At 47.3% G+C, this 24,082-nt stretch overlaps 1 long non-coding RNA gene across 1 annotated transcript; it reads left to right on the top strand.

Moving 5' to 3' along the window:
* The first annotated feature begins 851 nt into the window (after positions 1 to 851).
* Positions 852 to 10,015, top strand: LOC115174033 (uncharacterized). Its single transcript, XR_003871708.1, has 4 exons — positions 852 to 1,848; positions 2,294 to 2,423; positions 5,513 to 5,664; positions 9,969 to 10,015. It is a non-coding gene; the product is annotated as an uncharacterized LOC115174033 (long non-coding RNA).
* The last annotated feature ends 14,067 nt before the right edge of the window (positions 10,016 to 24,082 follow it).

Raw genomic sequence — 24,082 nt, 5'->3', positions numbered from 1 at the left:
CACTCTGGAGCAGGTTTTCATCAAGGATCTCTGTACTTTGCTCCGTTCATCTTTCCCTTGATCCAGTCTAGTCTCATAGTCCCTGCCGCTGAAAAACATCCCCACAGCATGATGCTGCCACCACCATGCTTCACCGTAGAGTTGGTGCCAAGTTTCCTCCAGAAGTGAAGCTTGGCATTCAGGCTGAAGATTTCAGTCTTGGTTTCATCAGACCTTAGAATCTTGTTTCTCATGGTCTGATAGTCCTTTAGGTGCCTATTGGCAAACTCGAAGCGGGCTGTCGTGCCTTTTTTACTGAGGAGTTGCTTCCATCTGGCCACTTTACCATAAAGGCCTGATTGGTGGAGTGCTGCAGAGATGGTTGTCCTTCTGGAAGGTTCTCCCATCTCCATAGAGGAACTCTAGAGCTCTGTCAGACCATCGGGTTCTTCTCCCCCGATTGCTCAGTTTGGCCGGGTGGCCAGCTGTAGGAAGAGTCTTGGTGGTTCCAAACTTCTTCCATTTAAGAATGATGGAGGCCACTGTGTTCTTGTGGACCTTGAATGCTGCAGAAGTTCTTGGTACCCTTCCCCAGATCTGTTTTTCGACCCTACTGCTGTGGAGGTCTACGGACAATTCCTTCAACCTCATGGCTTGGTTTTTGCTCTGACATGCACTGTCAACTATTGGACTTTATATAGTCAGGTTTGTACCACAGGTGGACTCCAAGTTGTAGAAACATCTCAAGGATGATCAATGCAAACAGGATCCACCTGAGCTCATTTTTGAGTCTCATAGCAAAGGGTCTAAAAACGTATGTAAATGTGTTTTTTATGTTGAATAAATATGCATCAATTTCTAAAAACCTGTTTTCACTTTTCATTATGGGGTATTGTGTGTAGATTGAGTTTTTTTCAAAATATTTTTTTTAATCCATTTTAGTATAAGGCTGTAACGGAACAAAATACTTTCCAAAGGCACTGTAAGTCGACTGTCAGTGTTGCAATGTATTCACAATGGCAGTTTTCAGAAAACAAGTCTCTCATTAAGTGCTAGAAATAACACTTTTTAAAGGGTACTTGTTTTATTGTTTTACCATGTTTTGAACACTGTTTGTTTACAATATTGATTACAAACAATGGAGTAAAGCAAGTTTAGGGGTTATGCCAGATGAACAGTTCATGATACATTTTGAAGTTATTTTCTTCAAGAATCGATGACTATATATCATTCCTTAAAGAGTCCAAAAATGGATGTCTATCCCGGGCTGCCCCCTTTAATACTTCTACATATATATACTGTTTATAAGCACATTATAGAGTTGATTGTACAGTTGGTAGCTGGAAATACTCTCGGGTAACTGCAATAAAACTCAAAAGAGGGGAACATTATGAATACTTTATAAACCACTACATACCTCACCTTTTTATTCAAAGTATAGTCCTGGCTGTATATGATTACGCAAATAAACATCTGCACAAACCCGGCATAGATATTAAAACCAGGGTGAAAACAGCCTCAAGTGGGACCAGGCATGCTCCACTCCCTTTGACATGTAGGCGACGCTGCGATGGCATGCGCAATCAGAAGCAGAAAATAACTACGTAGAGTTCGAGAAAAATGTCCCTATTTAGCTTGTCCCGAATGTATTGGTGTTAGAGAAATAGTATCAAACTGAAATTAAAGGTTTATTTTATGAACACAGTCATCCAATTTCGTTGCAATGTCTAGTCGAAAGAGATCGCTATACTCGGAGGACAGAGGGGACCGCAAAAGGCACAAGGAATCAAAACACGATGTGGAAAAACTCAAGAAACAAGCGACAAAACGGAACCAAGAAGTGCAAAAGCTGAAGCATGTGAAGACGTTGTAAGTAAACCACACGTGCTTCAGTGGTATCGAACTTGTGGATTAATAAAACATATCAGTGTAGTTGATCGGCCTTGTGATTTAGCAAGAAACGCTGCCTATCATTGTTAAATTACTGTAGCTTTTAGCAAAGACAATTTAACTAGATCGGTTCTGTAGCATGGCTCTACATGGTGCTTTGCCCCTGAACCTACCTAAACACAAAGTATATTATCATATTTATTCTCACCACCATTGTTTTCTTTTCCCCTCTATGCAGTTATGAAAAACCTCCTGGATTCATTAAGTTATAGTAAGGGCAGGTGATTATGACCGCTCACTGCCAGGTAAATCATTACTGTGATAGCTAGCTAGCTACAGCTCCTCTATCAGTAAAGGGATTGCTATGGAAACTGGAATATGTGTCATCTTGCATCTACTTGAAACACAGGGGCTGTTTTTTTAGGAAGAGGAGTACAAACCAGAGGACTGTATTCCTGCTGATCCAGGAAATGAGGATGTTTGAGACTTCCTGGCTCACGCCCCCACCAAGGGGCTGTGGATGCCTCTGGGAAAGGAGGTGAAAGTAATGCAGTGTGAGGTGAAACACAGGGTCGTTATGTGGCTCAAAAGTAATCACCTGTTATTGACTACAACAGGTGTAGACCTTACCGTGAAATGCTTACTTACAAGCCCTTAACCAAAAATGTAGTTCAAGAAAGAGTTAAGAACATATTTACTAAATAAACAAAAGTAAAAAATTAAATAATAAGTAACACAATAAAATAACGAGGCTCTATACAGGGGGTACTGAGTCAATGTGCAGGGGTACAGGTTAGTCGAGGTAATTTGATCATGTAGGTAGGGGTAAAGTGACTATGCATAGATAATAAACAGAGTGTAGCAGCAGTGTAAAAACAAAGGGGTGTCAATGTAAATAGTTTGGGTGGCCATTTGATTAGTTGTTCAGCAGTCTTATGGCTTGGGGGTAGAAGCTCTTATGGAGCCTTTTGGTCCTAGACTTGGCGCTCCGGTACCGCTTGCCGTGCGGTAGCAGGGAGAACAGTCTATAACTTGGGTGACTGAAGTCTTTTTAAAAAAATGGGCCTTCCTCTGCATTATATAGTGAAAAGGGTTCCATTTGGGATGCATACCTACCAGGGGAGGAAAGCTCACAATAATGTCCGGAACGAAGCAAATGTAATGGCATCAAAGACCTGGAAACCATGTGTTTGATATACACTGCTCAAAAAAATAAAGGGAACACTTAAACAACACAATGTAACTCCAAGTCAATCAAACTGTCCACTTAGGAAGCAACACTGATTGACAATACATTTCACATGTTGTTGTGCAAATGGAATAGACAACAGGTGGAAATTATAGGCAATTAGCAAGACACCCCCAATAAAGGAGTGGTTCTGCAGGTGGTAACCACAGACCACTTCTCAGTTCTTATGCTTCCTGGCTGATGTTTTGGTCACTTTTGAATGCTGGCGGTGCTTTCACTCTAGTGGTAGCATGAGACGGAGTCTACAACCCACACAAGTGGCTCAGGTAGTGCAGCTCATCCAGGATGGCACATCAATGCGAGCTGTGGCAAGAAGGTTTGCTGTGTCTGTCAGCGTAGTGTCCAGAGCATGGTGGCGCTACCAGGAGACAGGCCAGTACATCAGGAGACGTGGAGGAGGCCGTAGGAGGGCAACAACCCAGCAGCAGGACCGCTACCTCCGCCTTTGTGCAAGGAGGAGCAGGAGGAGCACTGCCAGAGCCCTGCAAAATGACCTCCAGCAGGCCACAAATGTGCATGTGTCTGCTCAAACGGTCAGAAACAGACTCCATGAGGGTGGTATGAGGGCCCGACGTTCACAGGTGGGGGTTGTGCTTACAGCCCAACACCGTGCAGGACGTTTGGCATTTGCCAGAGAACACCAAGATTAACAAATTCACCACTGGCGCCCTGTGCTCTTCACAGATGAAGCAGGTTCACACTGAGCACATGTGGCAGACGTGACAGTCTGGAGACGCCGTGGAGAACGTTCTGCTGCCTGCAACATCCTCCGCATGACCGGTTTGGCGGTGGGTCAGTCATGGTGTGGGGTGGCATTTCTTTGGGGGGCCGCACAGCCCTCCATGTGCTCGCCAGAGGTAGCCTGACTGCCATTAGGTACCGAGATGAGATCCTCAGACCCCTTGTGAGACCATATGCTGGTGCGGTTGGCCCTGGGTTCCTCCTAATGCAAACAATGCTAGACCTCATGTGGCTGGAGTGTGTCAGCAGTTCCTGCAAGAGGAAGGCATTGATGCTATGGACTGGCCCGCCCATTCCCCAGACCTGAATCCAATTGAGCACATCTGGGACATCATGTCTCGCTCCATCCACCAACGTCACGTTGCACCACAGACTGTCCAGGAGTTGGCGGATGCTTTAGTCCAGGTCTGGGAGGAGATCCCTCAGGAGACCATCCGCCACCTCATCAGGAGCATGCCCAGGCGTTGTAGGGAGGTCATACAGGCACGTGGAGGCCACACACACTACTGAGCCTCATTTTGACTTGTTTTAAGGACATTACATCAAAGTTGGATCAACCTGTAGTGTGGTTTTCCACTTTAATTTTGAGTGTGACTCCAAATCCAGACCTCCATGGGTTGATAAATTGGATTTCCATTGATTATTTTTGTGTGATTTTGTTGTCAGCACATTCAACTATGTAAAGAAAAAAGTGTTTAATAAGATTATTTCATTCATTCAGATCTAGGATGTGTTGTTTTAGTGTTCCCTTTATTTTTTTAGCAGTATATTTGATACCATTCCACTGATTCCGCTCCAGCCTTTACCACGAGCCCGTCCTCCCCAATTAAGGTGCCACCAACCTCCTGTGATACCTACATTTTAGGGTGCATCTCAATAGTCTAAAGTGGCTTCCTCTCCTCGTCCTTCCTCTCGTCCTTCATCTCCTCGTCCTCCTTCACTACAGCACACTGATGTGAAATAACCTTAAAAAACGTAGTGCTTCTGCGACTGACTGGGATTAAATAGACACTTCTTTATAAGTGGGTCATTATCACAGATCTAGAAAATGTACAGTTTGAAATGGGCAGAGGTCCATCCATGCTTATGTGGTCATGTACGGCGCTCTATTGAAATATAGCAGAAAGACAAAGAAAGTTGTCTTCACCACTGGATAGTCCTGGCCCTTATCCTCTCAGTACTGTCACTTAAATTCAACCCCACTCAAATGGCACCCTATTCCCTATCTAGTGCATATCTTTTGATTAGGGTACATGGTACACTCATCGGGCTCTGGTCAAAATAATTGCACTATATAGGGAATTAAGTGGCGTTTGGGACACACTCTAGGCTTAGCTTGATAGACCCATCCCTTTTGAATGAGCTCAGGGTCACGTTGGTGTAGCAGAGATTCACATCTATTCTGCTTGTCCCTCAAAGAACAAAGGCTGTCCCCCCCCCCCCCCCACTCGTGTTCTTGATAAAGCGTACTAGGTTAGTCTAAATTCCTGTGGAATTACAAAGCCTTATCTGTTCCAGATAATACTTTGGGAAAATGTTTGAATATTTATTCCTTTTGATTTTGAATTGCGTTTAGATATAGGCTAAGTGATAAACAGGTGTATATGAATCTATTTCACGTTCCAACACTAGCTTGTTTGGGTGATTTCTTAGAGAGCAGGAGGGAGTGTGCTTGTGGTACCAAGTACCAACATGACACTTCTCCCTTGTGCAAGTTGGAGATGCAAGCGTTATGGACACAGGACGGGGGACCGAGAGTGTCCCTTCTTCATCAAAGGAAACCAGAAGCTGGACAGTTCAGAGTGGTGAGTCTCCTCCATCTTTCAACTCATCTCGGTTAACCCAGAACTAAAGTCTTGTGTAATTGGTCAGCTGCTCAATGAAGTTCTGGGTCCATACAGTGAGGGAAAAAGGTTTCGAGGCTGACGTTTGGCAACTCGAACCTTCAGCTCCCTCCACAGATTTTCCATGGGATTAAGGTCTGGAGACTGGCTAGGCCACTCCAGGACCTTAATGTGCTTCTTCTTGAGCCACTCCTTTGTTGCCTTGGCCATGTGTTTTGGGTCATTGTCATGCTGGAATACCCATCCACGACCCGTTTTCAATGCCCTGGCTGAGGGGAAGGAGGTTCTCACCCAAGATTTGACGGTACATGGCCCCGTCCATCGTCCCTTTGATGCGGTGATGTTGTCCTGTCCCCTTAGCAGAAAAACACCCCCAAAGCATAATGTTTCCACCTCCATGTTTGACGGTGGGGATGGTGTTCTTGGGCAGCATTCATCCTCCAAACACAGCAAGTTGAGTTGATGCCAAAGAGCTCCATTTTGGTCTCATCTGACCACAACACTTTCACCCAGTTGTCTGAATCATTCAGATGTTCATTGGCAAACTTCAGACGGGCATGTATATGTGCTTTCTTGAGCAGGGGGACCTTGCGGGCGCTGCAGGATTTCAGTCCTTCACGGCGTAGCATGTTACCAATTGTTTTCTTGGTGACTATGGTCCCAGCTGCCTTGAGATCATTGACAAGATCCTCCCGTGTAGTTCTGGGCTGATTCCTCACCGTTCTCATGATCATTGCTACTCCACGAGGTGAGATCTTGCATGGAGCCCCAGGCCGAGGGAGATTGACAGTTCTTTTGTGTTTCTTCCATTTGCGAATAATCGCACCAACTGTTGTCACCTTCTCACCAAGCTGCTTGGCGATGGTCTTGTAGCCCATTCCAGCCTTGTGTAGGTCTACAATCTTGTCCCTGACATCCTTGGAGAGCTCTTTGGTCTTGGCCATGGTGGAGAGTTTGGAATCTGATTGACTGATTGCTTCTGTGGACAGGTCTTTTATACAGGTAACAAACTGAGATTAGGAGCACTCCCTTTAAGAGTTTGCTCCTAATCTCAGCTCATTACCTGTATAAAAGACACCTGGGAGCCAGAAATCTTTCTGATTGAGAGAGGGTCAAATACTTATTTCCCTCATTAAAATGCAAATCAATTTATAACATTTTTGACATGTGTTTTTCTGGATTTTTTTGTTGTTATTCTGTCTCTCATTGTTCAAATAAACCTACCATTAAAATTATAGACTGATCATTTCTTTGTCAGTGGGCAAACGTACAAAATCAGCAGGGGATCAAATACTTTTTTCCCTCACTCTACGTGTTAAGAGATGCTAGAACGAGGAGCTCCACCCTCTCTCTTTGCAAGTTACTGGCAAGTCTATGGGCCGGATTGTTTCCTACCCTTCCTATTGGATGAATTGTTCCCTACCCTTCCTGTGGGATGAATTGCCTCCTACCCTTCCTGTGAGCTGAATTGTCCCCTACCCTTCCTGTGAGCTGAATTATTCCCTACCCTTCCTGTGGGCTGAATTGGCCCCTACCCTTCCTGTGAGCTGAATTGTCCCCTACCCTTCCTGTGGGATGAATTGTCCCCTACCCTTCCTGTGGGCTGAATTGTCCCCTACCCTTCCTGTGGGATGAATTGTCCCCTACCCTTCCTGTGGGCTGAATTGGCCCCTACCCTTCCTGTGGGATGAATTGTCCCCTACCCTTCCTGGGAGCTGAATCTACCCCTACCCTTCCTGTGGGCTGAATTGTTCCCTACCCTTCCTGTGGGCTGAATTGTCCCCTACCCTTCCTGTGGGCTGAATTGGCCTCTACCCTTCCGAAACGCGAAAGATGCTACACACCTGCGAAATCGTGGTTTGTCCAAATAATCAAAGATGAAAACCCTAAGCACCAGAACTATTGCTGCTCGTTAGATATTGGTGCCCATAGTATAAAGACAGATATCTTCTTACATCTAGATGTTTCGAAAATCCGAAAACTTCAATTTTTCAAACATATGACAATTTTACACCATTTTAAAGACAAGACTCTCCTTTATCTAACCACACTGTCCGATTTCAAAAAGGCTTTACAACGAAAGCAAAACATTAGATTATGTCAGGAGAGTACCCAGCCAGAAATAATCAGACACCCATTTTTCAAGCTAGCATATAATGTCACAAAAACCAAAACCACAGCTAAATGCAGCACTAACCTTTGATGATCTGCATCAGATGACACTCCTAGGACATTATGTTATGCAATACATGCATGTTTTGTTCAATCAAGTTCATATTTATATAAAAAAAACAGCTTTTTACATTAGCATGTGACGTTCAGAACTAGCATTCCCACCGAACACTTCCGGTGAATTTACTAAATTACTCACGATAAACGTTCACAAAAAACATAACAATTATTTTAAGAATTATAGATGCAGAACTCCTTTATGCAATCGCGGTGTCCGATTTTAAAATAGCTTTTCGGTGAAAGCACATTTTGCAACATTCTGAGTAGATAGCCCGGCCATCACAGGCTAGCTATTTTGACACCCACCAAGTTTGGTACTCACCAAAGTCAGATTTACTATAAGAAAAATTGGATTACCTTTGCTGTTCTTCGTCAGAATGCACTCCCAGGACTTCTACTTCAACAACAAATGTTGGTTTGGTTCCAAATAATCCATAGTTATATCCAAATAGCGGCGTTTTGTTCGTGTTCAAGACACTATCCGAAGGGTAACGAAGGGTGACGCGCCCGCGCGTATCGTGACAAAAAAATTCAAAATATTCCATTACCGTACTTCGAAGCAAAAATCAATTTTTATGAGATTTTTCTCGTAAAATAGCAATAATATTCCGACCGGGAGTCGTTGTTTTCGTTCAAAGACTGAAAATGTCAAATGGACTCTTCACGTGCATGCGCGCACCCATCTCATTGTTCTCAGATCGACCACTATCCAAATGCGCTACTGTTTTTCAGACATGGACTGCAAAGTCATCATTCAACGTTCTGGCGCCTTCTGAGAGCCTATGGGAGCCTTAGAAAGTGTCACGTTACAGCAGAGATCCTCTATTTTCAATAAAGAGGCTAAAGAAGGCCAAGAAATGGTCAGAGAGGGCACTTCCTGTTTGGAATCGTCTCAGGTTTTGACCTGCCATATGAGTTCTGTTATACTCACAGACACCATTCAAACAGTTTTAGAAACTTTAGGGTGTTTTCTATCCAAATCAAACAATTATATGCATATTCTAGTTTCTGGGCAGGAGTAATAAACAGATTAAATCGGGTAAGTTTTTTATCCGGCCGTGAAAATACTGCCCCCTATCCATAACAGGTTAAACAGTACCATTTATGTTTACCTAATCTGCCCACAAGAGATTATTTCAACTAATCATCAAGCCTTCTGACTAGTTGAATAAAATGTGTTACTGCTGGTCTCAAACCAAAAAATGGGTCCCTAGGACTAGGATTTGCACTAGGATTGGTCCTGTCCCAACCATAACCTTGTGGGGATGTCTGCTCCTGGTCCCAACCATAACCTTGTGGGGACGTCTGCTCCTGGTCCCAACCATAACCTTGTGGGGACGTCTGCTCCTGGTCCCAACCATAACCTTGTGGGGACGTCTGCTTCTGGTCCCAACCATAACCTTGTGGGGACGTCTGCTCCTGGTCCCAACCATAACCTTGTGGGGACGTCTGCTCCTGGTCCCAACTATAACCTTGTGGGGACGTCTGCTTCTGGTCCCAACCATAACCCAAGGGGAGGTCTAGGTGCCTGCCTGCCTGCCTTGAACCATGAGCATGCTTGCTTGATGCAACTGGATACTGTAAGGGTACGTCCCAAATCACACCCTTTTCCCCATTTGTCCACTACTTTTGACCAGGGCCCATAGGGCTTTGGTCAAAAGTAGTGCACTACATTGGGAAACGGGTGGCATTTGGGATGCAACCAGCATCTCTATCCTCTGCAGCTGGATGCTTCTGGACTCAGCAGATTCACACAGTGCAGTTGTCCTGTAGCCCTGCTTGCTACGATGCCACTGCAATGATTAACATAAGTGCAAGCGTATCATATTTTCATCCATTCCATTGTGATACAACAACCGGATTTAAAAATGCTGATGTGGCAGAGGAGAGTGTTGAATGGGGGAATAATGTTGCCTAAGAGTGGTGGCTGAATGGCGTTTTATCTTGCCATGCTGGTTATCATTGGAGTGTTTGCAATGTGTGTTATCCTGTACATTTTGTAAATAAGTACCTAAACCATCTATTTCTTGTAGGCACACGAAGACCCAATGTACGACATGATCAGAGAAAACAAACAGAATGGAAAAGAAACAAGGTTTCTTCTGGTTTTATTATCAGAAATCTGTTGGATAGATGTCTCCTTCTCTGCTGTTTGGAGTTGACCATCGTTAAGGTAGTCTGGACTGTATACTGTGCATAGGAGTCTTTTTAAAGGACAGTTCTTCTGTAACTTGTCTTTGTTACATCAATTCAGACAAGCAATTTTGCAGCACGGTCACAGGGAATTTAACTATTCTTTTTGTTTTTCTCCCAACAATGCTGAGGCGATCATCGGCTTCTGTAGACTGTTACTTTCCAGTTAGTTCCAGTAAGTTTGTCATTAGAGTGAACGATCCCTTTCATTTTCCAACTGTTTCAATCAGAATAGTTTATTCATTGAGAGCCTTTTAGCACAGAAGAAGAATAACAACCCAGTAATGTGAAATAAAAGGCTGTCATCGGAGGACACACCCCCCGGGTCATCGGAGGACACACCTCCCAGTCAACGCACCTCCGGGTCATCTGAGGACACCCCCCGGGTCATCGGAGGACACACCCCCCGGGTCATCGGAGGACACACCTCCCAGTCAACGCACCTCCGGGTCATCTGAGGACACCCCCCCGGGTCATCGGAGGACACACCCCCCGGGTCATCGGAGGACACACCTCCCAGTCAACGCACCTCCGGGTCATCGGAGGACACACTGAAGTCAACGCCCTAATTTAATTAGATTAAATCGATCATATCCTGATAGCTGTCAGAGCACTTAATGAAACTGGTGAATAAAAGTATGTTTAAAAACTGTTATGTCTACGGAGAAGTTTTAAAGTGCCATCTGAACTGATGAAAGTGCAACATGAGATGTATGATAGGACAGAGGCTGAGTGTGTTCTACAGGATCATACGAGCTGATCAAATGAATGTTATGATGATGTGAGAGACGGAGTGAAATGTGATAGCCTTGGCCAAAGGACCCACGAGCTAACTCTGCTCCGCCTCAGAGTCCTTGCCTTGAACAGACCTAATGATTACTTCACTGTCCTCTGGGTGGATGATGTCAACGTTGACGAGAACAATGCTCCTCCAGCTCCACAGATGAATTCTTAATGAAGCTTGGGAACCGCGTGTTGGAAGTTTGGGTTGTTTTCAGTGTCTTGCAACTTGCACAAGCGCTCTTGTTTCTCTCTGAGCAAACCGAATCAATGGAAATGTAAAGTTTTGGGCTAATCAAAGAACAGGGATGCCTCTGTCTCTGAGTTGTTTGATCATTGGGGTTTCTTGATATATTCATCTTTTATTGCTGGCTACTCTGCTGGCTGCCTGGAACAAGCTCTCTCTGTCTCGCTCTTTGTCTCTCTCTTGGTCTCCCTCTCGGTCTCGCTCTCTCGGTCTCCCTCTCGCTCTCTCGGTCTCACTCTCTCTGTCTCCCTGTCTCTCTCTCAGTCTCCCTCTCGCTCTCTCTGTCTCCCTCTCGCTCTCTCTGTCTCCCTCTCGCTCTCTCTGTCTCCCTCTCGCTCTCTCTGTCTCCCTCTCGCTCTCTCTGTCTCCCTCTGTCTCCCTCTCGCTCTCTCTGTCTCCCTCACCCTCTCTCTGTCTCCCTCTCGGTCTCTCTGTCTACCTCTCTCTGTCTCCCTCTCTTTCTCCCTTTCGCTCTCCGTCTCCCTCTCGCTCTCTCCGTCTCCCTCTCGCTCTCTCCGTCTCCCTCTCTTTCTCCCTTTCGCTCTCTCCGTCTCCCTTTCGCTCTCCGTCTCGCTCTCCGTCTCCCTCTCGCTCTCCCTCTCGCTCTCCGTCTCCCTCTCGCTCTCCGTCTCCCTCTCGCTCTCCGTCTCCCTCTCGCTCTCCGTCTCCCTCTCGCTCTCTCCGTCTCCCTCTCTTTCTCCCTTTCGCTCTCTCCGTCTCCCTTTCGCTCTCCGTCTCCCTCTCGCTCTCCCTCTCGCTCGCCGTCTCCCTCTCGCTCGCCGTTTCCCTCTCGCTCGCCGTCTCCCTCTCGCTCTCCGTCTCCCTCTCGCTCTCTCTGTCTCCCACTCGCTCTCTCTGTCTCCCTCTCGCTCTCTCTGTCTCCCTCTCGCTCTCTCTGTCTCCCTCTCGCTCTCTCTGTCTCCCTCTCGCTCTCTCTGTCTCCCTCTCGCTCTCTCTGTCTCCCTCTCGCTCTCTCTGTCTCCCTCTCGCTCTCTCTGTCTCCCTCTCGCTCTCTCTGTCTCCCTCTCGCTCTCTCTGTCTCCCTCTCGCTCTCTCTGTCTCCCTCTCGCTCTCTCCGTCTCCCTCTCGCTCTCTCCGTCTCCCTCTCGCTCTCTCCGTCTCCCTCTCGCTCTCTCCGTCTCCCTCTCGCTCTCTCCGTCTCCCTCTCGCTCTCTCCGTCTCCCTCTCGCTCTCTCCGTCTCCCTCTCGCTCTCTCCGTCTCACTCTCGCTCTCTCGGTCTCCCTCTCGCTCTCTCGGTCTCCCTCTCGCTCTCTCCCTCTCGCTCTCTCCGTCTCCCTCTCGCTCTCTCCGTCTCCCTCTCGCTCTCTCCGTCTCCCTCTCGCTCTCTCCGTCTCCCTCTCGCTCTCTCCGTCTCCCTCTCGCTCTCTCCGTCTCCCTCTCGCTCTCTCCGTCTCCCTCTCGCTCTCTCCGTTTCGCTCTCCCTCTCGCTTTCCTCTCCTCCTCATCGCTTTCTCTCCCTCTCCGCTTTCGTTCCCTCTCGGCTTTCCTCCCTCTCGCTCCTCATCCGTCCTCCTCTCCGTCTCTCTCCGTCTCCCTCTCAGCTCCATCTTCCGTCTCCCTCTCGCTCTCTCCGTCTCCCTCTCGCTCTCTCCGTCTCCCTCTCGCTCTCTCCGTCTCCTTCTCCCTCTCTTTCTCCGTCTCCCTCTCTTTCTCCGTCTCCCTCTCTTTCTCCGTCTCCCTCTCGCTCTCCGTCTCACTCTCTCTCTCTGTCTCCCTCTCGCTCTCTCTCTCGGTCTCCCTCTCGCTCTCTCTCTCGGTCTCCCTCTCGCTCTCTCTCTCGGTCTCCCTCTCGCTCTCTCTGTCTCCCTCGCTCCCTCTCTCTCCTCTCTCTCTCTCCTCTCTCGTCCTCCCCTCTCGCTCTTCTCTCGTCTCCCTCTCGCTCTCTCTCTCGGTCTCCTCTCTCGCTCTCTCTCTTTCTACCTCTCGCTCTCTCTCTCGGTCTCTCCCTCTCTCTCTCTCTGTCTCCCTCTCCTCTCTCTGTCTCCCTCTCCTCTCCGCTCTGTCTCCCTCTCCTCTCCGCTCTGTCTCCCTCTCCTCTCCGCTCTGTCTCCCTCTCCTCTCCGCTCTGTCTCCCTCTCGCTCTCCGCTCTGTCTCCCTCTCGCTCTCCTCTCTCGGTCTCCCTCTCGCTCTCTCTTCTCTCTCTCTCTCTCGCTCTCTCTCGTTCTCCCTCTCGCTCTCTCTCTCGGTCTCCCTCTCGCTCTCTCTCTCGGTCTCCCTCTCGCTCTCTCTCTCGGTCTCCCTCTCGCTCTCCGTCTCCTCTCTCTCTCTCTGTCTCCTCTCGCTCTCTCTCTCGCTCTCTCTCGGTCTCCCTCTCGCTCTCTCTCTCGGTCTCCCTCTCGCTCTCTCTGTCTCCTCTCGCTCTCTCTCTCGGTCTCCCTCTCGCTCTCTCTCTCGGTCTCCCTCTCGCTCTCTCTCTCGGTCTCCCTCTCGCTCTCTCTGTCTCCCTCTCGCTCTCTCTCTCGCTCTCTCTCTCGGTCTCCCTCTCGCTCTCTCTCTCGGTCTCCCTCTCGCTCTCTCTGTCTCCCTCTCGCTCTCTCTCTGTCTCCCTCTCGCTCTCTCTCTCGGTCTCCCTCTCGCTCTCTCTGTCTCCCTCTCGCTCTCTCTGTCTCCCTCTCTGTCTCGCTCTCTCTGTCTCGCTCTCTCTGGCTCGCTCTCTCTGGCTCGCTCTCTCTGGCTCGCTCTCTCTGGCTCGCTCTCGCTCTCTCCGTCTCGCTCTCTCCGTCTTGCTCTCGCTCTCTCCATGTCGCTCTCTCGGTCTCCCTCTCGCTCTCTCTGTCTCGCTCTCTCTGTCTCGGTCTCTCTGTCTCGCTCTCTCTGTCTCGCTCTCTCTGTCTCGCTCTCTCTGTCTCGCTCTCTCTCCCTCTCGCTCTCTCTCCCTCTCGCTCTCTCTCCCTCTCGCTCTCTCCCTCTCGCTCTCTCCCTCTCGCTCTCTCCATGTCGCTCTCTCGGTCTCCCTCTCGCTCTCTCTGTTTCTCTCTCGCTCGGTCTCTCTCTCTTATGACCCACTTTAGCGCCAGCTGAAAACACCTTTTAGCCCATCCTAATCCCCATATGACACATACTCAGTACTCACCAGCTGTCAGCTGACAAACGCTGATAAAATACTTTATTCACAACCAGGGGCACTTCTGAGTGAATTAGTGGAAATCTGAGATGGCTTCTGATTCTGGAGGAAAAAGTCACAGATGTTACGAGGACATGACGTTTGTGTGTGTCTGATGAAACATATTTTTCACCTTACAGAAGATACTGTGTGTCAGTTTCACACATTGCCTCTGCTCGAATGGTTCTAACCCATCTGACTCTCTTCCCTCTCTTTCTAGCCCCTCTGTCTCTCCAACTTCCACTCCCTGTCTCCCCCCCACCCCCACTCTCTCTCTCAAACCCCCACCCCCCACTCTCTCTCTCCAACCCCCACCCCCCACTCTCTCTCTCCAACCCCCACCCCCCACTCTCTCTCTCCAACCCCCACCCCCCACTCTCTCTCTCTCCAACCCCCACCCCCCACTCTCTCGCTCTCCAACCCCCACCCCCCACCCCCCACTCGCTCCAAACCCCCCACTCTCTCTCTCTCTCTAACCCCCACCCCCCACTCTCTCTCTCTCTCTAACCCCCACCCCCCACTCTCTCTCTCTCCAACCCCACCCCCCACTCTCTCTCTCTCCAACCCCCCACTCTCTCTCTCTCCAACCCCCCTCTCTCTCTCTCCAACCCCCCTCTCTCTCTCTCCAACCCCCACCCCCCACTCTCTCTCTCCAACCCCCACCCCTGCTCTCTCTCTCCAACCCCCACCCCTGCTCTCTCTCTCCAACCCCCACCCCCACTCTCTCTCTCTACCCCATCTCCCACCTACCTCTCTCTCCAACCCCCACCCCCCACTCTCTCTCTCCAACCCCCACCCCTGCTCTCTCTCTCCACCCCATCTCCCACTCTCTCTCTCCAACCCCCACCCCCCACTCTCTCTCTCTATCCCATCTCCCACTCTCTCTCTCTCCAACCCCCACCCCCCACTCTCTCTCTCTCTCTCTCTCTCCAACCCCCACCCCCCACTCTCTCTCTCTCTCTCTCTCTCTCCAACCCCCACCCCCCACTCTCTCTCTCTCCAACCCCACCCCCCACTCTCTCTCTCTCCAACCCCCCACTCTCTCTCTCTCCAACCCCCCTCTCTCTCTCTCCAACCCCCCTCTCTCTCTCTCCAACCCCCCTCTCTCTCTCTCCAACCCCCACCCCCACTCTCTCTCTCCAACCCCCACCCCTGCTCTCTCTCTCCAACCCCCACCCCCACTCTCTCTCTCCAACCCCCACCCCCCACTCTCTCTCTCCAACCCCCACCCCTGCTCTCTCTCTCCACCCCATCTCCCACTCTCTCTCTCCAACCCCCACCCCCCACTCTCTCTCTCTATCCCATCTCCCACTCTCTCTCTCTCCAACCCCCACCCCCCACTCTCTCTCTCTCTCTCCAACCCCCACCCCCCACTCTCTCTCTCTCCAACCCCCACCCCCACTCTCTCCCTCTCCAACCCCCACCCCCACTCTCTCCCTCTCCAACCCCCACCCCCACTCTCTCCAACCCCCACCCCCACTCTCTCTCTCTCCAACCCCCACCCCCACTCTCTCTCTCTCCAACCCCCACCCCCACTCTCTCTCTCCAACCCCCACCCCCCACTCTCTCCAACCCCCACCCCCCACTCTCTCTCTCCAATCCCCCACTCTCTCCCTCTCCAACCCCCACCCCCCACTCTCTCTCTCTCCAACCCCACTCTCTCTCCAACCCCCACCCCTCACTCTCTACCCCATCTCCCACCCCCCACTCTCTCTCTCTCTCCAACCCCCACCCCCCACTCTCTCTCTCTACCCCACCTCCCACCTACCTCTCTCTCTCTACCCCATCTTCCACCTACCTCTCCAGGATCCAACAGCTGCAGCAGCTCCTGCAGGATGCTACCTCTTCCTCTGACAGCTCCTCCTCTTCCTCCTCCACCAGTGAGAGCAAGAAGAGGAAACACAAGAAAAATTAAGAAAAGAAGAAACACCACAAGTCCTCCAAAACCAGTGACTGTTCTGAGTCTGTCTGAGCCATTGGATCCTACCTGGATTGTTCTTGCAGGGAGAGGTGACTACACGACACTGCAGTGTCTGTCAGTCAGTGAGCGGCTATAGTGGTTCTTATCCAATTGCTCAGTGTCGCTTCAATGGTGCACTATGAAGTGTACGCTAGATGACCCTCTTGGGTTCAGCCTTCCCCTCTGCCTTCCTTCCCTCCACCTTTAAATAATGCATGACTTATCCCATCCCTCATATGGTTAATGAGTTCATTAGTCCTCTACTCCATTAGATCATAACGAATAGGATCCTATGGACATGCAGTGGTGATTGTGAATGTAGGGCCCCTCAGAAGAGGAACTCTTAACAGCATTGGTAATGACATGTTATTTGTCACATGTGCCGATTTAAAATGGGTGTAGACCTTCCAGTGAAATGCTTACTTACAAGCTTTCTCAACAGAATTAGGTAAGAAGATAATTACATGAGATAAAAACCACACAAGAATTAAGCTATTATACAGGGAGTACCAGTACCATATCAATGTGCAGAGGTAGGAGGTGCATCTCAATCTAAACACATTCCAAAAACAGCATGTTGGTAGAGATTGTTTTTCTGTTTTACGTGACCGTTTTCATCAACTTCCCTGTCAAATTGCAGGTATGAAATAGCTTGATTGTAGGCCTGTATGATGAAAACAGTGGGGAAAATTGCAGCAAAATGTTTTCCTTTATTCATCTATTATAAGAGACTGCTGGAGGTTTGAATGTTTACTACGATCCTAGAAGTATTTGGAATAAATTGAGATTGGAATTGACATATTTAATTTAAATCCAACTCGACGAAGGGAGAGAATGTATTTCAGATTGTGTGTGTATATTTTATGTTTACTCCTCACATTAACCTTGAAGCTGCAAGTAAAGCATACTTTCATTTTGTCATTATTCACCTTGTGTTTGTCTTTTCCGTACGTCTTCCAATATTTTTCAACTGCACGCATTTTCTTTGTTTCATTGATAGTGACAAGGTCAAGACTGACCAACATGGACGCCTGCCGTGCTTATTGAGTGGCCGTGGTCACCTCTGACCACAGCACATCGCCTGTCATTTTCTGTTCATTTCCAGATGATTTTACATTTCAAGTTTTATTAGTTGTATGTACAGGATCCACATGGTATACACCATTCAACAGAATACTCACTTGTAGGTTCCTTCTCAACAATGTGACAACAATAAGAAATAAAAGATAAGAATATGAACAGAAAGTAAATGGCTCAGGAGAATAAAATAAACATTTTAGCATTAGTAAAATACAGGAAGGCACAATTTATAGCCCAATGTGTTTTGGGGATGGGGAATTGGGCGGGAAAGTGTTTAAATTGTGCAGTATTTAGCAATAATAATACGAGTCTGGTAGCAGTAGTGATGTGTGTATGTGAGTACATGTGTACTAAGGTGTGGAGAGTCAGTGCAGGTGGTCAGTTCAGTTCCAGTGTTCAGCCGTCTGATGGCTTGTAGATATAAACTGTCTCAGAGGCTGTTATGCTGTGATACTGTTTTCCCGGTAATGGAGAGAACAGCTCGTGGCTGGGGTGTGTGGGGTCCTTGATGATGCTGTGGACCTTCCTCAGGCACCGTTTCGAGTAGAACAACAGTGTTGAATACTGAACTGAAGTCAATGAACAGCATTCTCACGTACACTACCGGTCAAAGGTTTTAGAACACCTACTCATTGAAGGATTTTTCTTTATTTTTACTATTTTCTACATTGTAGAATAATAGTGAAGACATCACAACTATGAAGTAACACATGGAATCATGTAGTAACCAAAAAAGTGTTAAACAAATCAAAATGTATTTTATATATGAGATTCTTCAAATAGCAACCCTTTGCCTTGATGACAGCTTTGCACACACTTGGCATTCTCTCAACCAGCTTCATGAGGAATGCTTTTCCAACAATCTTTAAGGAGTTCCCACATATGCTGAGCACTTGTTGGCTGCTGTTCCTTCCCTCTGAGGTCCAACTCATCCCAAACCATCTCAATAGGGGCGGCAGGTAGCCTAGTGGTTAGAGTATTGTGCCAGTAACCGAAAGGTTGCTAGATTGAGTCCTCGAGCTTCTTCCACATCTCCATCCCCTATAATGTCCCAGTGCTAATCACTTTCCCCTATAATGTCCCAGTGCTAATCACTGTCCCCATTAATGTCCCAGTGCTAATCACTGTCCCCTATAATGTCCCAGTGCTAATCACTGTCCCCTATAATGTCCCAGTGCTAATCACTGTCCCCTATAATGTCCCAGTGCTAATCACTGTCCCCTATAATGTCCCAGTGCTAATCACTGTCCCCTATAATGTCCCAGTGCTAATCACTGTCCCATTAATGTCCCAGTGCTAATCACTGTCCCCTATAATGTCCCAGTGCTAATCACTTTCCCCTATAATGTCCCAGTGCTAATCACTGTCCCATTAATGTCCCAGTGCTAATCACTGTCCCCTATAATGTCCCAGTGCTAATCACTGTCCCCTATAATGTCCCAGTGCTAATCACTGTCCCCTATAATGTCCCAGTGCTAATCACTGTCCCCTATAATGTCCCAGTGCTAATCACTGTCCCCTATAATGTCCCAGTGCTAATCACTGTCCCAGTAATGTCCCGGTGCTAATCACTGTCCCCTATAATGTCCCAGTAGTTAGCACTGTCCCAGTAATGTCCCGGTGCTAATCACTGTCCCCTATAATGTCCCAGTAGTTAGCACTGTCCCAGTAATGTCCCGGTGCTAATCACTGTCACCTATAATGTCCCAGTAGTTAGCACTGTCCCAGTAATGTCCCAGTAGTTAGCACTGTCCCAGTAATGTCCCGGTGCTAATCACTGTCCCCTATAATGTCCCAGTAGTTAGCACTGTCCCAGTAATGTCCCGGTGCTAATCACTGTCCCCTATAATGTCCCAGTAGTTAGCACTGTCCCAGTAATGTCCCGGTGCTAATCACTGTCCCCTATAATGTCCCAGTAGTTAGCACTGTCCCAGTAATGTCCCGGTGCTAATCACTTTCCCCTATAATGTCCCAGTAGTTAGCACTGTCCCAGTAATGTCCCGGTGCTAATCACTGTCCCAGTAATGTCCCGGTGCTAATCACTGTCCCCTATAATGTCCCAGTGCTAATCACTGTCCCAGTAATGTCCCGGTGCTAATCACTGTCCCCTTATAATGTCCCAGTGCTAATCACTGTCCCAGTAATGTCCCGGTGCTAATCACTGTCCCCTATAATGTCCCAGTGCTAATCACTGTCCCAGTAATGTCCCGGTGCTAATCACTGTCCCCTTATAATGTCCCAGTGCTAATCACTGTCCCAGTAATGTCCCGGTGCTAATCACTGTCCCCTTATAATGTCCCAGTGCTAATCACTGTCCCAGTAATGTCCCGGTGCTAATCACTGTCCCCTATAATGTCCCAGTGCTAATCACTGTCCCAGTAATGTCCCGGTGCTAATCACTGTCCCCTTATAATGTCCCAGTGCTAATCACTGTCCCAGTAATGTCCCGGTGCTAATCACTGTCCCCTTATAATGTCCCAGTGCTAATCACTGTCCCAGTAATGTCCCGGTGCTAATCACTGTCCCCTTATAATGTCCCAGTGCTAATCACTGTCCCAGTAATGTCCCGGTGCTAATCACTGTCCCCTATAATGTCCCAGTAGTTAGCACTGTCCCAGTAATGTCCCGGTGCTAATCACTGTCCCCTATAATGTCCCAGTAGTTAGCACTGTCCCAGTAATGTCCCGGTGCTAATCACTGTCCCCTATAATGTCCCAGTAGTTAGCACTGTCCCAGTAATGTCCCGGTGCTAATCACTGTCCCCTATAATGTCCCAGTAGTTAGCACTGTCCCAGTAATGTCCCGGTGCTAATCACTGTCCCCTATAATGTCCCAGTAGTTAGCACTGTCCCAGTAATGTCCCGGTGCTAATCACTGTCCCCTATAATGTCCCAGTAGTTAGCACTGTCCCAGTAATGTCCCAGTGCTAATCACTGTCCCCTATAATGTCCCAGTAGTTAGCACTGTCCCAGTAATGTCCCGGTGCTAATCACTGTCCCAGTAATGTCCCGGTGCTAATCACTGTCCCCTATAATGTCCCAGTAGTTAGCACTGTCCCAGTAATGTCCCAGTGCTAATCACTGTCCCAGTAATGTCCCGGTGCTAATCACTGTCCCAGTAATGTCCCGGTGCTAATCACTGTCCCCTATAATGTCCCAGTAGTTAGCACTGTCCCAGTAATGTCCCGGTGCTAATCACTGTCCCAGTAATGTCCCGGTGCTAATCACTGTCCCAGTAATGTCCCGGTGCTAATCACTGTCCCAGTAATGTCCCGGTGCTAATCACTGTCCCAGTAATGTCCCGGTGCTAATCACTGTCCCAGTAATGTCCCAGTAGTTAGCACTGTCCCAGTAATGTCCCGGTGCTAATCACTGTCCCAGTAATGTCCCGGTGCTAATCACTGTCCCAGTAATGTCCCGGTGCTAATCACTGTCCCCTATAATGTCCCAGTAGTTAGCACTGTCCCAGTAATGTCCCGGTGCTAATCACTTTCCCCTATAATGTCCCAGTAGTTAGCACTGTCCCAGTAATGTCCCGGTGCTAATCACTGTCCCAGTAATGTCCCAGTAGTTAGCACTGTTTCCTTTTTAAAGGTAGAGAAAAGAAAACACTTTCCCTTGACGAAGGCCACGCAGCCAAAACGCATCAGAGTTTTTAAGCTTTGTTTCCATTGAACATCCCATACAAATAAATTCATTTTAATGAATTATATGAAGAGTGCCTTGGTGCGCCTTTCTTTTTTACTTTCCCTTTGATCTTGAAAGACCTCTCAGAAATCCTAGGGTAGAATAGGTTACTCACTAATGTGCCATTTTGTAGTCGGTAACACACACACACCCTGCAGGCCACATCAAGAGTTCTCCACTTTGCCCTTCGCTAATGATAGGATGTCTATTTAGAGAAGTGTGTTATCAAAACTATAAATCTTATTTTAATGACCCCAATTAGAGGACTTTAAGCAGTCCTTCAGGGGAGAAAGACATATTTGAATTTTGATTAGTGTCCTAGTGGATTCTGCATGAAGTTAGGCCTAAAGGTGTGTGTGTTTCCTTGTGACAGAAAGCTTCATTTGATCTCTCCTTTCACCATCCCTCTCTTATCCTCCTTTCCATGGCAACTCCCTCCTTTCCTTTCTCTGGCGCGTTGAGCAAAGGCCTCAGATAAATTAACAGTATTTAAACAGTGTCCCAGCTGCACCACGTAGGTCTCTCGCTCTCTCTCTCTCTCTCTCTCTCTCTCTCTCTCTCTCTCTCTCTCTCAGCAGAGACAGACATGAATCTCCTAGATGATCACTGAGACACTGCTGCTCCGAGGCAGACACTTTGGCAAAGTTAAGGTAGAAAAGCTTTTATATTGAACCACTATTTTATGGGGCAGGAGAAAAGGCTAGGGTTGGTAACACTATTTGGATAGTCCGTCTGTGGATGCTCTTCAGACTATCAGTAACACAGGGGCGGAAATCCCGGGGGGGACGGGGGGGACACGACCCCCCCATCCTGGGAAAAATATGATTTGTCCCCCCCCAATATATCACTGAAACATAACTATGTAATTTAAATAATATTAATAATACGCAATGAAAGCAATTGTGCTGATTATAGACACTTAATAGCGCGTTTTTAAGTTTCAAAAGATTGCGACCATCCCACCCTTTGCCTCACAATGGTTTGATCCACTGCCAGTTCCTTAGCTTGCTAGGTAACAGAGAGGTCGTATCTACTGTCTGAAAGGCACTCAATGCACGTAACTGATGTGAGGTTAATCCAGTCAATCGCGCACACACACTAGCTGAATATGCAGAGCTAGCGCGCAAATATTAACTATTAAGCTAGCTAGTACCTATTCCATTTATGTGGCGTCGTCAAAGATGGAATCTTTGCTATCGTCAATTTATTCCAAGATCAGCATGCAGATGATGTAAGTTAGTGCTTCAAAGTCCCTGTGATAAGGTTAGCGATAAACTGAAATCCAAACTGAACAGAACTACACTTTCTTCTACCATTGTCTTAAATATATTTAATGGTCTCGTTGCAAAAGCTAAATTGTCGCAAGGGAACTTTTATTTATTTATTTTATTTCACCTTTATTTAACCCGGGTAGCAAAGATTATAGCAAACACCACTGAAACTGAATTGGTGCTCGCTAGCTTTGCAAATTCAGCTATTGTTGGAAGCCAGCCAATATGAAACAAACTATTACAATTTCAAAAGGTTGCAGCATATGTTGTGTAAACGGTGAACTCATACAGTTGTCAACTCTTGTCATTTTAATCCGTTTCACATTTGCTAGCTACCTTTTAGATCGAATCCCAAATAGAATGATTGAAGATGTTAGAAGCCCATCTCCTACTGTAAATAACCTACACACTGTGTGTGTAGCCAGCCAGCCAGCCAGGTAGAAAAATGGCAGAAAAATAAAAGACGGACATCAGAGTATTTTTCAATACACCAAAACGCATAGTAAGAACCCTAGTAGCCTAATATCTCAAAGACTAGTTGATAAAATGTTCATAAGAAAGAAAGAAAATTCTAATGGAAATGTTTCACAATGATGTCATTAGGCAGAGTAGGCAACAGATGGCACACAGACAGCAGAGTTGGGGACAGATATGCAGGGACAGACTGGCAGAGACAGGGAGTCTCAGGTAAGTTTGTTGAGTCTTTGTTTGGCAACATTATGAAAGGTTCTCAATTTTTTGGACTTGTAAAATAGGAACATAATTGGAAAATACCATGGATACCCCCACTCTCAACTTAAACTGGTGACTGAACTAAGATTTGTTAAAGGCAATGGTATTGCTGTTGTGATTAGTTGTGTAGTTTTGGGTACCGGTAGTTAGGAGTACAGCAAACACCTTATTTCTTTGGTTCCTCAATATACATTTACCATATTACAATGTAGGCTATGTGTTACAGCACTACTTTTGGTGTCCCCCTCAGGAATTGCTCTTGAGAAAATTTCATGTAATTGTCCCCTCCAAAGTTGATATCAGATTTTCGCCCCTGCAGTAACATCAACTATCTTTCATTTTGTGTATGCAATTTTTCTTTGCCAAAAACTGCCATAGCATCGGCCCCTAACATGGAATAATAGCACAAAACAGGATTTCTTCGTATCATTTCTGTCCGTTTACGTGACAGAGTATTATCAATCTAATATTCTGCAACACCACTCATTACTGATCTATCTTTTTGCTTGTCATATTTCATATCTTCCTTCATCTTGACCTACCAGATGATCTTGTACCAGAGAGAAAGCCATGGGTTTCAGTCACACAGGAAGGTTGGGTGTTTGGCCACCATTAGCCCAGATGATATGCCAGACAGACAGTAGAGGCACATGATCCTGTTTAAATCCTGATGCTATAATGTGGAGAGGTGAGCTGTGTGCCTGGCACGGTAGCACCAGTTCAGATCACTCTGTCTAACTCTCTTCCTCTCTCTCCATCCCTCTTCTTTTTCTCTCTCCCTCTCCCCTTTCTCCCTTCCTCTCTCTCTTTCTCTCTTGCGGGCAGCCTAGATATTGGAAGTAGATGTAGGTGGCATGAATTGAATCAAGTCTGGTATTGACTGTACTGTAGCCTTTATATAATTGTCTATTATTATCATCTGTTTCAGATAACGGTTATAACACCCCGCCCCCAGATGGTGTCTGTTTTATGTATGAATGAATCGATAGCTATGAATTATTAAATACATTGTTCCTTGAGCCCTCTGCAGCGCTTATCCGAGGTTCAATGATGACATAATGTTCTGGGCTAC

This window comes from Salmo trutta, chromosome 34, assembly GCF_901001165.1.
Source record: "Salmo trutta chromosome 34, fSalTru1.1, whole genome shotgun sequence".
Taxonomy (NCBI): Eukaryota; Metazoa; Chordata; class Actinopteri; order Salmoniformes; family Salmonidae; genus Salmo; species Salmo trutta.
Note: the sequence above shows the minus strand (reverse complement) of the source record. Positions and strands in the feature narration are given on the sequence as shown.